We start from the raw sequence: 15063 nt of genomic DNA on the forward strand, positions 1-15063 counted from the left end.
AATGAAGCAATCTGCTTTGTCTGCTTATAGGGACTTTAAATGGACACTCCAGCTATAAAATACCAACAATCTCAGCAGGCCTCCTCTCCTCATTTCACAAAATTAATTTTTAGGACAGTGTCTTCTAGGGACTCAATCTTTGTGTGTTCTCTGCACCACAGATCTGCTCTTCTTGCCTAATTTTCTTAAGCTGACCGATACTTTCCTGGAAACGATTGAGGAAAATGGTGTGGTCCTGGGTATTCATGACACTGCCCACAAGGGCTCACTGGCCTGTAGGCTCCATGCCAGCCACCAGCCCATCATTTCTCAGTGAAAAGAACCTTTCAGCTCGGTTACCTCCTGGAGAGAGCTGATTTTCCAGCAGTCAGGCTTGATCTGGGTAAATAATTAGAGAGCTGGAGAGCGAAGACATCACCCTGGTGCTGTCTGTGATTCTGCTAATGTAGCCAGACCCTGTGATTCCGTTGCTGCTGCAATCTTAAGGCAGCCTTTCTCTAAAGCGCGGAGGGAGGGCGGGAGAGAGAGAGAGAAACAGCAACAAAGCCAGTTGCTTGCATTTGTCTTGAAAGAACTAATGACATTTTTCATTCTTTTGGTAAAACCAAGAAAACAGCTGCAGCTCTTTATCTGCATATAAGAAGGTGAATTGCAATATGCCTCCCTCTCCCACCACCCTCACCTACCAAGACATGCATGCCCCAATGCAATTACTTTGGCCTATTGATTTATTTTTAAAACTGTATTGCCTCTAGTTTACTGGAATTTGCAGAGCTCTGGATTGTACAGGCAGATCACATTTCTCATAAAGCAGACCCTGAAGTGGTTAATAGCTTGTTCTTGAACTTTTGCAGCTGCTCATTAAAAGCCAATTAAAAAGAAAAAGCATACTGGCTGTTGTAAAGTATATGTGTCTCTCTATAAATATCCATTATTCTAAAACTTTATCACATTTTATCCCATCCTTCTTGCATGGTGCCCATGGACAAAGAAGAGCAAGAGTAAAGTATTGGACAAACTATTTTGAGGTTCTAGTGAAATTCCCAATTTTTCTCTCATTTGTGTTTTCAGCTGTAACACCAATAGATAATATGCCATTAATTCTTACTGATTGAGAATCATGATAAGAAGTCCCATGTGATTTATTGAAAAATAGCAATTGTACAAATGGCGTTTCATTACTTTTGAAAAGCATATATAATTTTGAATGAATAAGAAGAAATAGGAAAAGGTAATTAATTAAAATAATTAAGATTCACATCAGGCATGTTTAGCATGATTATATATTAACTACAAATTTCCCTTAACAAATAATTGCTGGACCTAGAACTGGAAGACATATTGAAGAAACAAAGGCCATTAGCTTGGGGGGCCTTCCCAGACAAGTGCGGAAGACCCTGATTATCAGGAAAGCTGGAAGTCAACTCTTCCCCCACCTAGGCTGGCCTACACAGATTTATTCATCACAGACTCGAAATCAGTGAGTTCTTAATATAGAGTTGAATGAATACACACTTTTCCAGCAAATATTAGTTGAATCTTCCATAGATGTGTGATGTGGGATGCTTCAGTCACCAACATATCAGGACTTGCTGGACGTCAGTGTAGGACAAACCTAGATGGTCTCGGCCCATCTAGGGTTAAATGACCCTTGAGCCAAGGAGTACGGCACAGTCACACTTTGTATTTCTCCCGCTAAGAGTGTATTCAGACTATATGTCTAAACTCTTTTTTTCTTTTAATTTTTTTACCCATTTCATAAAACAGTTTGTCTTCAAACTAAAAGCAGTGATAGTTGATTGATGTTAAACATGAGACCTCTGAATGGACTGAAGGGAGTCCTTTCCTCCCTCTCTCCTTCCATCCTTCCTTCCCCCCCTTCCTTCCCCCCTTCCTCCTTTCTCCCTCCTTCCCTCCCTATACCCAAGGGGCTTTTAAAGGCTGTTCTGTGGCTAGGCTGAGGAAGATCTTTGGAGACTAGCCGCCAGGAGGGTGCATGCGTCAAGAAATATCATGGGGTGTTGGGTATTGGGGGGCCCAGGAGACTGCCAAGCACATTCTGGTCTGGCACAGGAGGATTGGGAATTTTTTTTTTTTTTGGAGAATCATGGGGCATGACTGTCCCCCTATCATGGGACAGTGTCAGGACTGTGGTATTTTAGGTGTCATAAAAGGAACCTTTGGAGGACAAAAACATGTAGGAACCCTTTCTCGTAATGCCACTTGCAGGTTACAGCTTTCAAAGCAAAGCCAGACTCCGGCCCTGCCCGGGGTAGGAAGTCTTTGTCTGCCTGCGCGCCCGAGCGCTCCCGGCTTGGGATTGATTTTTGGCCCCCGCTGCAGCAAGTTGGGGGCTGGTGAGGAGTGTAGCGGTGACTGGGGGCGGAGTGCGGACTCGCATCCGCTGTACCAGGAGCCCACTGCCACCTCGGGATTTTTTTTTTTTTTTTAACTTGGAATTTCCATATGACAAAAAAGAAAGAGGTTTCTCCTCAATCTAACGGAGCCATTAACATCTATTAATAGCGCCGACAGGGTAAGTAACGGAGTCGCGCTCCTCGGGGTGGTCACCGGGCTGCGTGGTCCTCGGCTGGCCTCCTGTATCCGCTGCCCCTGTGCGCTCCGGGCCGGATGCGCACGGGCGGCGCGGGGACCAAGCCTGGCTGCCGGCCGCCTACTCCTCCCCTTCCTTAAGGTAAGGGGTCGTTTTCACACTCACCAGAGCTCCTGCGGGCTGAGCTCGCCCCCTCCCCCGACTTCTTTGCGGGGCATTTTCTCTTGCTGGTGTATTACGTGTCATTTCTCACGGGGCATTGCCGGCCGCTTTCCTGCAACTGTCCTTTCGGATTTGGTGATCTGGTCCGGCACAGAGGCTCTCCTAGGAGGTGGTGCCCATGCATATTCATTCTGTGTAGTAACCGACTGGCCGTCTTGCCATTGCAGGCTGATTTATTGATTTATGTAGCAAGTGTGTTTTATTTTAGTAATTAGGGAACCCTGAATTCACGGGAACCGTCTGCACTTCGCAGGCATGTTCATTGCTGGGCATGAAAGACAAAGGTTGTCGTGCACCCCGCTTCATTTTCTAGCTAGTGACCATTGACTTTGTTGTTTTGTGGAAGGCTAATTAGGAATGGAATATTTTTTTTTCCCAGAGGAATCGCTGAAATAAATATTAGTGTTTATAAAGCACATAGCTTTTTTTTTTTTTAAATAACATTTGACAGGTAACTACTACTGAGGTGTATTGTAAAGACTGGACAGTGTGGTGTGTTGTTTCAGTTTAGGGATGATTATGGGATTGATGTTATGTCTGTGGGACAGTCACTGGTATGCTCCCATCAAGGTACATGAAAATAAATGCTGCCTTTTCATTACAAAGGATACCACAGTGAACAGGGAGACATCCCTTCAACTGTATTTTCTATATCCTTATTTTATTCTTCAACTTTGGTTTTCTTCTTCCGTATCCCTCTATCCATCCATACACAACCCCATCATTAAAAAAAAAAATCATCTCCACAGACTCTGTTATTTTTCAGGAACTCTATTATGCCTATAAACTTGACCTGGATTGTGTTACTAATTTGGTAGGTTATTTTGTCATACAGGAAATCACAGCCTATGGGTCGATATGTGCATATGAACCCCTCAGCTAAATTATCTAAATTGTTTTTAAAAGATATTTTTAGGCCAGTGAACACTTAGCAAAAATATCTTTACAGATCTCGATAAACCTATTTTTAGTGTCAGTACTTTAAAAGCTTGCTCAACCCAACCGGTTCTAATCGATGTAAAATGTGCTTCTAACAAAAGATATTTATATTGTTGTTGATTAAATTATTCTAAATTTCCTTTATGGAAATACCTGATCTAACAACAATAGAAATTTTACTGTGTAAAATATTACTGTGATTTTTAACTCTAGAAAATGTATGCATTTATTATATTTTTGGAGGAAGGAGCCATGTAAGAATGGATAACTAAAGTACAGTAACATTTGTTCTGGGTTCATGTTTTCTGTAAACTTGCATATTCTACTTGATATACTTCTATCACTTTTAACAAATCCACTTAATTTTTCATATACTGTGAATTTATATTATATATTAAATAGATGAATATAATATGCATATATACACATATGATTTAATCTATGGATAGAAATGACAGCCGTTAGGATGAGAATAATGAAGCATCTGCCTCTATGAGAAAGAGCGCAAGAGAGAAACCACCCCAGATCGATAACTTGTAAGTAACCAGCATGAAAAAGGGCCAAAAAGCTTTTCTTTTCTTCCAGTTCTTAAATAAGCTTTTCCTGGTGGTATCATATTCATGTTGGAGTGATTAAGTAAAAACAAGAAGACAGAACATTTACTAGGCAATATGTTGTTTTTATTTTGTATATTTACTATAAAAATTTTTGAAATGCCTTTATCGTCTGCTGAAAAGTAATCATAGAATTGACATTATTGCAGATGGTGTGAGAATAGATTTTTAAGATTAATGATAGTAGATATGAGTTGGAATGTAATTGTTAAGCTTAAGGGAAAAAATCTAGCATGTAGATACGGAGTGTGTTTGGTGTCTTTGTGCCTGTTTTATAGAAGGCACGTTACCTTTGTCTTCGAACCACAGCACTGATGTATCACACGTGGAAGGAATGTGTAACGACTTAACACAGCAATAATACATTTAGCCTAGTAAGCAGTACATAGATCTTTCTGAGGTCTTGAGCATAGTAGAAACTTACCACAGAGAATATAAGGAATGAAAGAATTAAAGTGATGCTGGGCTGACTGCATCCTGAGCAAAGAGATATTATGCCTTGAAATGTGAATTTTTGAGTGAGCAGACAGTACGCACTCCCCTGCCCCACCTTTAGCAGCACTGTGTCTACGTGGCCTTTTGTTTACTGTAGGTAAGAGTTGGCACTAAATCCCTGGGGATGATTATGGTGTATATATACAGTCTTTTACTGATGGTCTGAATTCTTTCGTGGTCCTACGAAATACATACATGCAAACACATTCATTAAATAGTAACCCAGGAGAGCATGTGTTCTTGAAGTCCATTTTAAATTCATTTAAAAGACTATAATGGAATTTTGAAAACACCACTACAAACCATTACCCTTCAGATCACTAGCTGAGACTTTTTTAACCTAGAAAGTGACCTTTTCTCTACCAGAAACTCTTGACCATTAAAAAGCATTTTTGTTTGTTTGTTTGTTTAGGCTTCTGTTCTGAGGAAAAATAGCAAAGTGGACTATCTCTCAGTATCAGAAACATTTGAGACAAACCTCCTATTTGAGGTTTGGCTTTGAGGTCAAACTATTGGTTCAAGGATTTGCTAACAAAAATACTTTCCTCATTTTGATGAATAATTAAAAGGGAACTCTTTAATAGAAAAGCCTATACCCAAGCAATGGTATTGTTTCATGGTCTGTTGTGGTTGAATCAAGAAGCAGGAGAAAGTCCCTTCTACTTTGTAGATGCTGGTGATCATCCCTTGTTTATCAAGGGTGAGGTTGGGAATGAAATTACTGGGGAGTGTTAGAAATTATATGTGTAGGTATTTACTGATACACAAATCTATGCATTGTATTTTTAAATGTGGCCAAAAGTAAGATGGAATTCTTCTAGTGGCTGTCTGTGGGCCTGGAGCATTCTCGTTACCCCACTAGGATGTCTTGAATTTCCCTGAGAAATTAGATGGAATGAAAAGACCTGTCCACGCTGGTAGAGTGGACCTCCATTTGTAGCCATTATTTGACGTCTAGCCATCTTTTAGTCAAAACTGTCTCTGGCCTCACTTTAACATTATTATTTTGGGATCAGGATGATTCTCTTCCCCAAAAGAACTATGTCTTCTGTGTACTTGAAAAGGGCCTGATTTTGGTAGTGTTTCGCAAAACTTTGTTCCGGAGAGACCATAAAATACCTTAGTGGTTTCTTCTTTATGTAATTTACATATTTTAAGCACTTTATTTCAGGTCAGTGGCCTATTTTGCTACTCTAGATGATTGACCAATGTTAACAAACCCGACATATCTTGGAAAGAATAAATTAAGAACGGCTCCAGGAAGCCCCAAAGGCCCTCAGTAACTAGTTTCTAATAGATTCAAGGAAAAATCCTCTTACCCTTTCTTCAAATTCTATCCCAAATACAGTGCTCTACTGGTTGATAATCAATAATGACTCATGAGGGACTTGACTTGCAATGAGGTTTCATTGTCTCTCCCCTACACAGGATTTCTCCCTGACAGTCTCCAGGCGACCAAGGAGTAAAACAAATGCTTTTCCTCTGTGCTTCAAGGATTACAACATGAAAATCAAAGTGTACAATAGCATCAAGGTATTATTTAATTATTAGACAGCTTATGGTTTTTGAAATTAAGTGGTAATAGTAGCATCGTGGAATATCTAAATATGCATGGCAAACACTGGATGCTAGATGTGGTTACACAGCCCAAAGTTAAACTTTTGTGATATATTCTTATGCATATATTATAGCATAACCTTCACACCATTACAGAACTGTCATATGCACCTAAGTAAAATGTGGATGGGTAGGAAAATAAGAATGTGTGCCAATCTGGTCTGAGTGCTAAATTAGGCTTGGAAATTGACCAGTCTGCCTTTTACTTAACTCCAAAATCATTAAGACAGGGACCTGACGGGGAAGCTAGTTATATGGAACAGATACACTAGTTGCACACTGTAGTCACCTCTTTTGCAGATCCCCTTCTCCTGTCCTGAAGAATTTCCCTTCTTCCAAGCAAGCTAGAGGTAGTAGGAGAAACAAGAGCAAGGGAGGCAAGCAGTGTTGCTGAGGTCCTTCCTCCACTGTATCGCGTCTGAGCATGTAACCTGGTGTTGCCAGGGGTGTAGAAGGGGATTTCGCTGTGTGTTGGCACAGCATGAGTAACCCAGCAGCCAGGAAAGTGGTGGAAGGGAAGCAGTAACTGAGAAATCATTTCCTGTGGGCTGTGGGAGTTAAAGGGCCATGTAAGACCCCTCCTGTTATGCCTCCACCACCAGCTACCTGGAGGGTTGGATTTCTCTTCCTAGTTCAGCAGACGTGCTCCCTGGCTTCTTCCTGGAAGATACCATTATGGTTGCAGGCCCAACATTCTTAAGATGTTGCTCTTGGTCACAATGACAGACCAGTAGAACTGGAATCAGGTTGAGCTGTATGAAATTGCCAGTGAGTTCGGCCATTTCTGACCTATAAAAATGAGAGTTATTCATCTCCCTATTTCTTATCTTGCTCTATTTCTTTGCACAGCAACCAGATCATGTAATTCCCCTGCCTAAAAATTCCCCCTGGCTTCTCAGGGCACTCAGAATAAAATCCAGGCTCTTTACCTTGGCTTCCTCGGAGGTCCTCCAGGAGCTGGCCCCTGCCTGCCCTTCTTCTCCATCTCCCTGCTCTCCTTCAGGACACTGTTCCTCCCAGGCTGGTTTCCTAGTTATTCCTAGAACTCACCAGCTGTTTTGTGCCTCGAGATCTTTGCATTTGCCCTTTGCATTCCACAGCTGGCTCATTCTCACAATTTAAGCCTCAATTCAAACTTGATCTGCTCAGAGAGGTTGTTCCTGGTCCCTATATCTAAAGGAAGCCTTCCACGTAACCCCATTAGCCCATTTTATTTTCTTCCAAGTACCTTATTCCTATCTAAGATACTCTGTTTTTGTTTTTGTAAAGGCGAAGTCTCGCCATGTTGCTCAGGCTGGCCTGTCTCGAACTCCTGGCCTCAAGCAATCCTCCCTCCTCACCTTCCCCAGTAGCTGGGATTACGGATGCAAGCCACTGTGCCCAGTTGAAATTCCCTTTTTTATTGGCTTACTTCTTAATGGTTGTTCCCTTTGTGACAGTGGAGGAAGGAGCCAGCACGTTGCCTGTCTTGTTCTCTGCTGTGTCCCCGCCGACCTGGAGCACAGCAGGTGTTTAGTAAGCATTTGTTGAGTGAACATATTGGACACCTTTGTGCACCACTGCAGCCTCTCAGCTTGTAGCCATTGCAGAACCTAGTTATAAGCAGCTTCCGGCAGCTTCTGGCAGCTTCCCTCAGGCACAACCAGGGGTGCCCTCCCAGGAGGAATTCCTGCCTCTCACTTCCTGCCCTGTGCTAGCCATCACCCTGGAGTAGGACCCTCTCCAGTGAGGGCTGGCAGAGATATACTTTCCCCATTTATCCTCTACTGATAGTTCTGAAACCCATTTGTTTAGGTTCCCCAGATTGTCCTTGTAAGATCCAGTCCAGTCACCCATAGTGGCAACGAACCCAGTGATGCCTCCTGTACTTCCGTGACCTCCTCCCCCATCCCATTCTCCGGTCCCCAGTCCTGCTAAACTGCCTGCCTGCCAGCCACTGTTGTAGGCAGTGCTCTTCGGGGAACCCAGACTAAGTTGGATGAGCACCATTGCAGAGGCAAAGAAGGTACAATAGGTTTCATGATCTTTTTCTTAAAATATCTCATTCAATAAATTGCTATACTATCCAGTCTATCTGGTAACAACTAAAAGTTAATAAGAACTTACAGTTTTAAGTCAAAACATTTAATCCTCATGGCAACCCCATGAGGTATCGTTCCCATTGAATAGATGAGGAAACCGAGGCACAGTGACATTGAGTAACTGACTCAAGGTCCCACAGCAGTCAGGGGCAGAGCTAAGTGCAGGCAAGCTAAGTGCAAGCAAGCTAAGTGCAGGCGAGCCATGACCACTGACTCTCTTAACCTCCTTATGTGACCACACTCTCCTGGCTCTTGTTACCCACAGCCTCAGTCCCTCCTTCTGATCCCTCTGTCTCTGCTGTTTTTCTTTGCCTGAATCCTTAAGTCTCTCAAAGTGGCATGCATACCCAAAACACTGGGAGACCGTGATCTAGCGCTAATAATTCATTTTTCCCCATTGACTACAAGAGTTAATTTGTGACAGGACAAGCAGGAGCCCACACAAAGCTGACCCCAGCATTCAAACCAGCTGTGTGGTCCCTCTTTCACCCTAAGGATTCCAGTTCTGTGGTTCAGCGCAGTAGTGAGGGCTTTGGTGATGGGGTATCTGCACTGCCCTGTCCAGCCTTGGGAGCTGGGTCAAGCCCCTTCACCGTTCCTTCAGCCCCATTTCCTCTTCCCTCTTCACAGTACCCACCTCGCAGCATTCTAGGGATTGAACATGACAAGGTTTGTGAAGTGCTGAAGACACCCAGCTGCTGGCAAGCACTCAGTACACGGTGGCTGAGATTGTTCTTTTTGTAGTAGTTATGGGGTGAAGACAGGACTTGAGGTGGGCTGCATCCAAGGGAGGGGCCCGTCTTCTCTATTGTACCTTTGAAAACACTATCTGGTTTCTCCCTGCCTCTAAGCCAGAGAAGATGGAAGTGCTAGATGGCAAGGAGACACCATTATTTTTCCTTTCCTCCCCTCCCTAAACTCCCTGCTACTCTGTCTAGATCTGCCATGGGTTCTGCCTTTTGTTCTAGGCATCTGGAACCCTAGGCATGAGCCCATGTCTTCTCACAGCCTATGTCATGTCTGTGGGACAGGTGGTCTTGCAGGGGGAAGCATAGGTGCAGTCTGTCTGTGAGGTCCTGGTGTCTGCTTGGGCAGCCCCCATGGGACTAGCCCCTGTGAGGAGGCTGGTTGAGGTCTGTGCATCATCCCACACTGTTGGAGGCAGAGTCTCCAGAGGCACTTCCAGAGCAGATGCCAGGCTATCAGGCCAAAGGCAGAGGGAAGCTGGGGCCTGACTGGTACTCTCCAGGCCATCTGATTCCTCTGTAGGGACCCTGTTACCCACTGTGGGTAGGCTTCCCAGCCAGAGTCAGGCTCACCTCCCCCATCTGTGAAGGGGTGAAATCAGCACAAACTGGTGACAAATGCACTTAAATGTTTCCTTCCCAGTCCACGCACATGCAGGTAGATGCGTTTTCTGCACACTTTCTGATTAGAGGTGATGTAGTGTACTACATGTACATACTACATACATACTACATAGTATACTATACTACATGTAGCATTGTAGTTTTTGATTGGTTTTTATATTGAGGGTGTTGCCCACCCAGGGACATGGGAACTAGAGGGTGTGCCTTAGCTTTGAGCAGAACTGAAGTGGCTTCTTCTGCCACTTGGCCCCCTGAGTAGGAGGTGAGCCACCTGGAGGCCAGTGGTTATGATAGATTGGCACACATCAGACTTCCTTTCAGCGTTCATTCATGAGGACTGCCAATCTCCTTCAATGCATGGGACTCTTCACTTGACAGATATTCACTGTCCAGACACAGGGCCCTGATGCATCAGAGAAGGAACATTTCAGGGTAGCTTTAAATGATATCCTATTGATGCTGTTTATAAAACCAAGGAATAACACATCAGGCAAAATTGACTGATATTGAAAATAAAATATCTTTTCTTGCCAGTCCCTTCCTATGGAAAAGGTAGAACCTTTGAATAGGCAATGTATAGATTGTTTTGGTATCTCTTATTACTTTGGATTTCTAATGTAAAACCAAGTCATACTTTGAGAAACTAATTTTCCAACTTTGTGCTCAACTCTAACGGAAGGTAGCAGGGTCATTATTGAGCAAAAGTGACCAGAACAACCATTTTTCTTCTTCTATGTCTTCTATTATCATGCGCAGAAAAGAGCACTTTAAAATAACATTGTTTTTCCGTTTGAGTCTCTTTAAATCCTATTGATTCAAATAGCCCATTACCCATTATTGTAGAGGACTCTGTTGACTACCTTCTCAGGGTGTTTTCTTTAATATCATCTTTAAATCTTGCTTATGATTTTGTTGTTCTCTTACTCATCAGCGTTTCAAGTCAGGTGTCCCCAAAGCAAGACTTTTATCTTTCTCCTTCTGTGGCGGCATGTCCATCATTGTACAGGGCTGTATGTGTTTCTGCTGACAGCTAGAGGACAAAGCCAGCAACATCTTTTGAGTAAAAATCTGCATGTAGTCTAAAGATCTTTTGTAGATCGGCCTTTATAGTTCCTTTTCTAGGCTTCATAGTTCCAGTTTATTTGTAACTCCATCTTCGTCTTACTTGAGGAAATGTCACTGTGTTTTCAAGCCCACAGGAGAACTAGGTCAAGGGTTTTAGATCTTTTGCTTTGTTTGTTTTTTCTTTTAATCATATTTTCTTGTTTCTAAAAACTTAAAAGTGAAAAGGAGAAGCAAGAATATGGAAAAGTAAAACCGTTAATTGGTCATCAGATTAGAAGTGCAAAATTACTAATAACATAACATATCTGTGTAAATATACAGAACTGGGACTGCCATACATAATTTATTCAAATGCTTTCTTCATTATTCCCTGTTCACTTTCAAAAGATGGAAGTGAATTGGCCTTGTACACTGTTGAGAGTCACTTTGCATATGAAATGGTTGACTTTCTCACCCCTTTTCCATTTGATTCTTTGTCCATGTACAGTAACATTCTAAAATCTATCAGTTTCTCTTGGTCATCATTTAAAAATTCATATTGATATCAGTATAATGTGAATGAAATGCTTTACAAATTTGCATTACGATGGGAAGACACAAAGTAGGCTGGCTTAGGTTACCCTATGCGGACTCCATGAGTACCTCTGCTGGCTTGATTCCCAGGGCTCTGGTTTAAATCTGGACCAAGAAGAGTTACCAGATGAGGAGTTTATGGTCAATCAAGAAACACTTCACTGGGAGATGATGGATAAATGGAGAGACAGTGGAGGAGAGTGTCATATGGAGCTCCCAGTGCTGTGATCACCCAGAGATCCAGGAGTTCCTAAATGGAGGTGAGGTACATTGGAGACCACCTGGGAATGAATTTTTAAAAATTTTGAGACAGGGTCCCACTCTCTTGCCCAGACTGCAGTGCAGCGGTGCAATCATGGCTCACTGCAGCCTCAACCTCCCCAAGCTCAGGCGATCCTCCCACCTCAGCCTCCCAAGTAGCTGAGACTACGAGACAGGGCTTTGCCCCAGGCTGGTCTTGAACTCCTGGGCTCAAGTGACACCTGCTTCAGCCTCCCAAAATGCTGGGATTATAGGCATGAGCCACTGTGTCCAGCCAGGGCTGATTATTATACATTCAGATCCCCAGGCCACCCCTTCACAAACCTGAGGTTCTCATTCAGTAGGTCTGAAGGTGGGTTTGATGTTCTGTATTCTAACGACTCTGGTGACTGACAAGCAGCCTGATTTGGTTTCTTAGCTTCGGTTTCCACATCCCTAAAAAGAGGGTAATAACATCTATTTCACAGAGTTGTTGGCAGGAACTGAAAGAATGTGTGGGAAAGGGCCCTGGGAACCGTGAAATGAGACAGACTAGGACGTGCTGAATTAGTGGGTTTAATTCTCAGCCGCCTCCTAAAGGAGTCTCTACTCTCCACCCCAGACTGAGGCCCAGGCCCTGCCCATGGGTCTCAAGATGCTGAAAAATACTTTGTTCCCAGTAGGATCCCGTTTTCAATCTTCCTCTTCCCACAACAAAATGCGAGGAAAGGCCTCCTAACTCCCTAACTCTGTTCTCGTTCTTAGATCTCAGCACAAAAGGCGCTTCTTCAAGGGAACCTTCTTTGTGTTGTTGTTTAAAGCAGTCCAGTAAGAAAGACAAAGTTCCCTATGGCCAAGAGATTGTCTGTTCTCTCTTGTATCCCCCAAACCCTAGCTGTGCCTGGCACATAAAAATATGTGCATGATCAATATAGGGAGGAGGGAGGAAGGAAGAAATCAAGGAATCAGGTACTCTAAATAGGACTCAGCTTTGTGCCTTATTTTGTAACTTGTCAATCAACCCAAAATAAGGAGCCAGGGAAGTTCATCCACGTATTCCCACAGCCACCATCTCCCTGAAGCTTTAGCCGTTCTACTGTTGAACTCATTATCTTTTCCCTAGGTCCACTCCTGTGTCCCCATCTCTGTTAACAGCACGGCCAGCCATCAGGCTGTCCAAGTCACAGATCTTGGCATCATCCTTGAGTTTTCCCTCTCCCCTACTGCCTGAGGCCCGTCTAGTCTTCTTCTATCACTTCTCTGGTTCCATGCATACACTGTGCAAGTTTGGGTTCAGAACTGCATGGTGATGGGGCCATTTACACCCGGTAATTCAGACAATCACTCTCAGGCCATTCCCACAGGCCTTGCCTGTTCAGCCTTTGTCATCCCATTCCAGGTCTCAGCTTCCCACGGGGTCTCCCTGCCTGCAGCCACAGATGTGATGATCTCTACCTTGCATTCTTCTAACACAGTTCTCAAAGATGGGGTGAAGGTGGAAACCTGGTCCTTGAGAGCTGTAGGTGACCCAGGGACAGGGGCTGTGTAGTTTAATGAGGAGTTTTTAATAGTGTCATTTTATGTTTAGAAATGGGAAAAGAACACAGGCAAGCTGGTGGGCTTGTGCAGCATAAACCAAAGGACACTACCCCAACTCCCCTAGTGCATGCACACGTGTGCGTGTGTGTGTGTGTATGTGTGTATGTGTGTTTGTGGTGGGGGTGCATTTCAGAATCTCTCGGGGGAGGGAGTGTGACTTTTTGGGTTACTTTTTTAGTAAGGGAGCATGGATTTAAAATGGCCAAACAGTACTGCATTATTGGCCCTCAGTTGCTCCAGCAAGGGCTTGCCTTTTCTAGGGGAAAGGAAAAGGCATGCTGCACAGCCCACCTCAGCTGCACCCTACATGCAGTGCATTGCCATTGAGCATGCATCTCAGATCTGAAAGCTGAGTCTCCAGTGGGCAGTGAGAAAGAACTGGTGCACCCCCATGTTCCTGGCATGGTTGCCCAGCTCTGCAGCTGGCATTCCTAGCCCAGTCCAGGTGGTCACCCCCACTCAGCCTGCCTTTGCTGCAGAACCTCCCTCCACTCACGTGACCATTCAGCCACTCCAGAGTACTCACCTCTTTTAAAGAGGGTCTTAAGCTGGATTTTGCCAGGGGTGGGAGGCAGGCTGCCAAGGCACGAAATCTGCTGGCCTTCCCCAGTCCACACCTCTGGCCAAGATTCCCAGATCCCCATCAGTATTGTGACTTCTTCCTCTCCAATATCACCAAGACCTGTAATTCTTTATCATAGGATGTTGTAGGTCTCATGGTACAGGTGATTTCTGTTATTCATGCCTGTCTTCCTCACTCAAATCTGATCTCCTTAAGGACAGGAATCTTGGCAAATCCAGCTTTGTGTCTTTAGCACCCAGCACAGTGAGTGGTACACTAAATAAAGACTAGGTGGATTGGTGGGTGGGTGGGTGGATGGATGGATGGATGGTTGGGAAAGGAAGGAAGGAAGGAAAGAAGCATTCCTGGTAATTCATAAGATGAATAATGACAGCATTTGCAGCTTTCATGAAAGACAGGGGCCAGGGATACTTCTCTCCTGAAAAGCTCCTTTTGAATATAAATGTAACCGCCACAGCCCAGATTGTAAATTGTGAAAAGATCAAAAGCTTTGAAGCCCACCTTTTTTTGTTGTTGTTGTTGTTGTTTTTTGTTTTTGAGACAGTCTTGCTCTGTCGCCCAGGCTGGAGTGCAGTGGTGCAATCTCAGCTTACTGCAACCTCTGCCTCCCAGGTTCAAGCCACTCTCGTGCCTCAGCTTCCCGAGTAGCTGGGATTACAGGTATGTACCACCATGCCCAGCTAATTTTTGTTTTGTTTTGTTTTGTTTTTGAGATAGAGTCTCACTCTGTCTCCCAGGCTAGAGTGCAGTGGTGCAATCTCGGCTCGCTGCAACCTCTGCCTCCCAGGTTCAAGCCATTCTCGTGCCTCAGCTTCCCGAGTAGCTGGGATTACAGGTATGTACCACCATGCCCAGCTAATTTTTGTTTTGTTTTGTTTTGTGTTTGAGATAGAGTCTCACTCTGTCTCCCAGGCTAGAGTGCAGTGGTGCAATCTCGGCTCGCTGCAACCTCTGCCTCCCAGGTTCAAACCATTCTCGTGCCTCAGCTTCCCGAGTAGCTGGGATTACAGGTATGTACCATCATGCCCGGCTAATTTTTGTTTTGTTTTGTTTTTGAGATAGAGTCTCACTCTGTCTCCCAGGCTGGAGTGCAGTGGCACGATCTCAGCTC

Source organism: Pan paniscus, chromosome 2, assembly GCF_029289425.2.
Source record: "Pan paniscus chromosome 2, NHGRI_mPanPan1-v2.0_pri, whole genome shotgun sequence".
NCBI classification, from domain to species: Eukaryota; Metazoa; Chordata; class Mammalia; order Primates; family Hominidae; genus Pan; species Pan paniscus.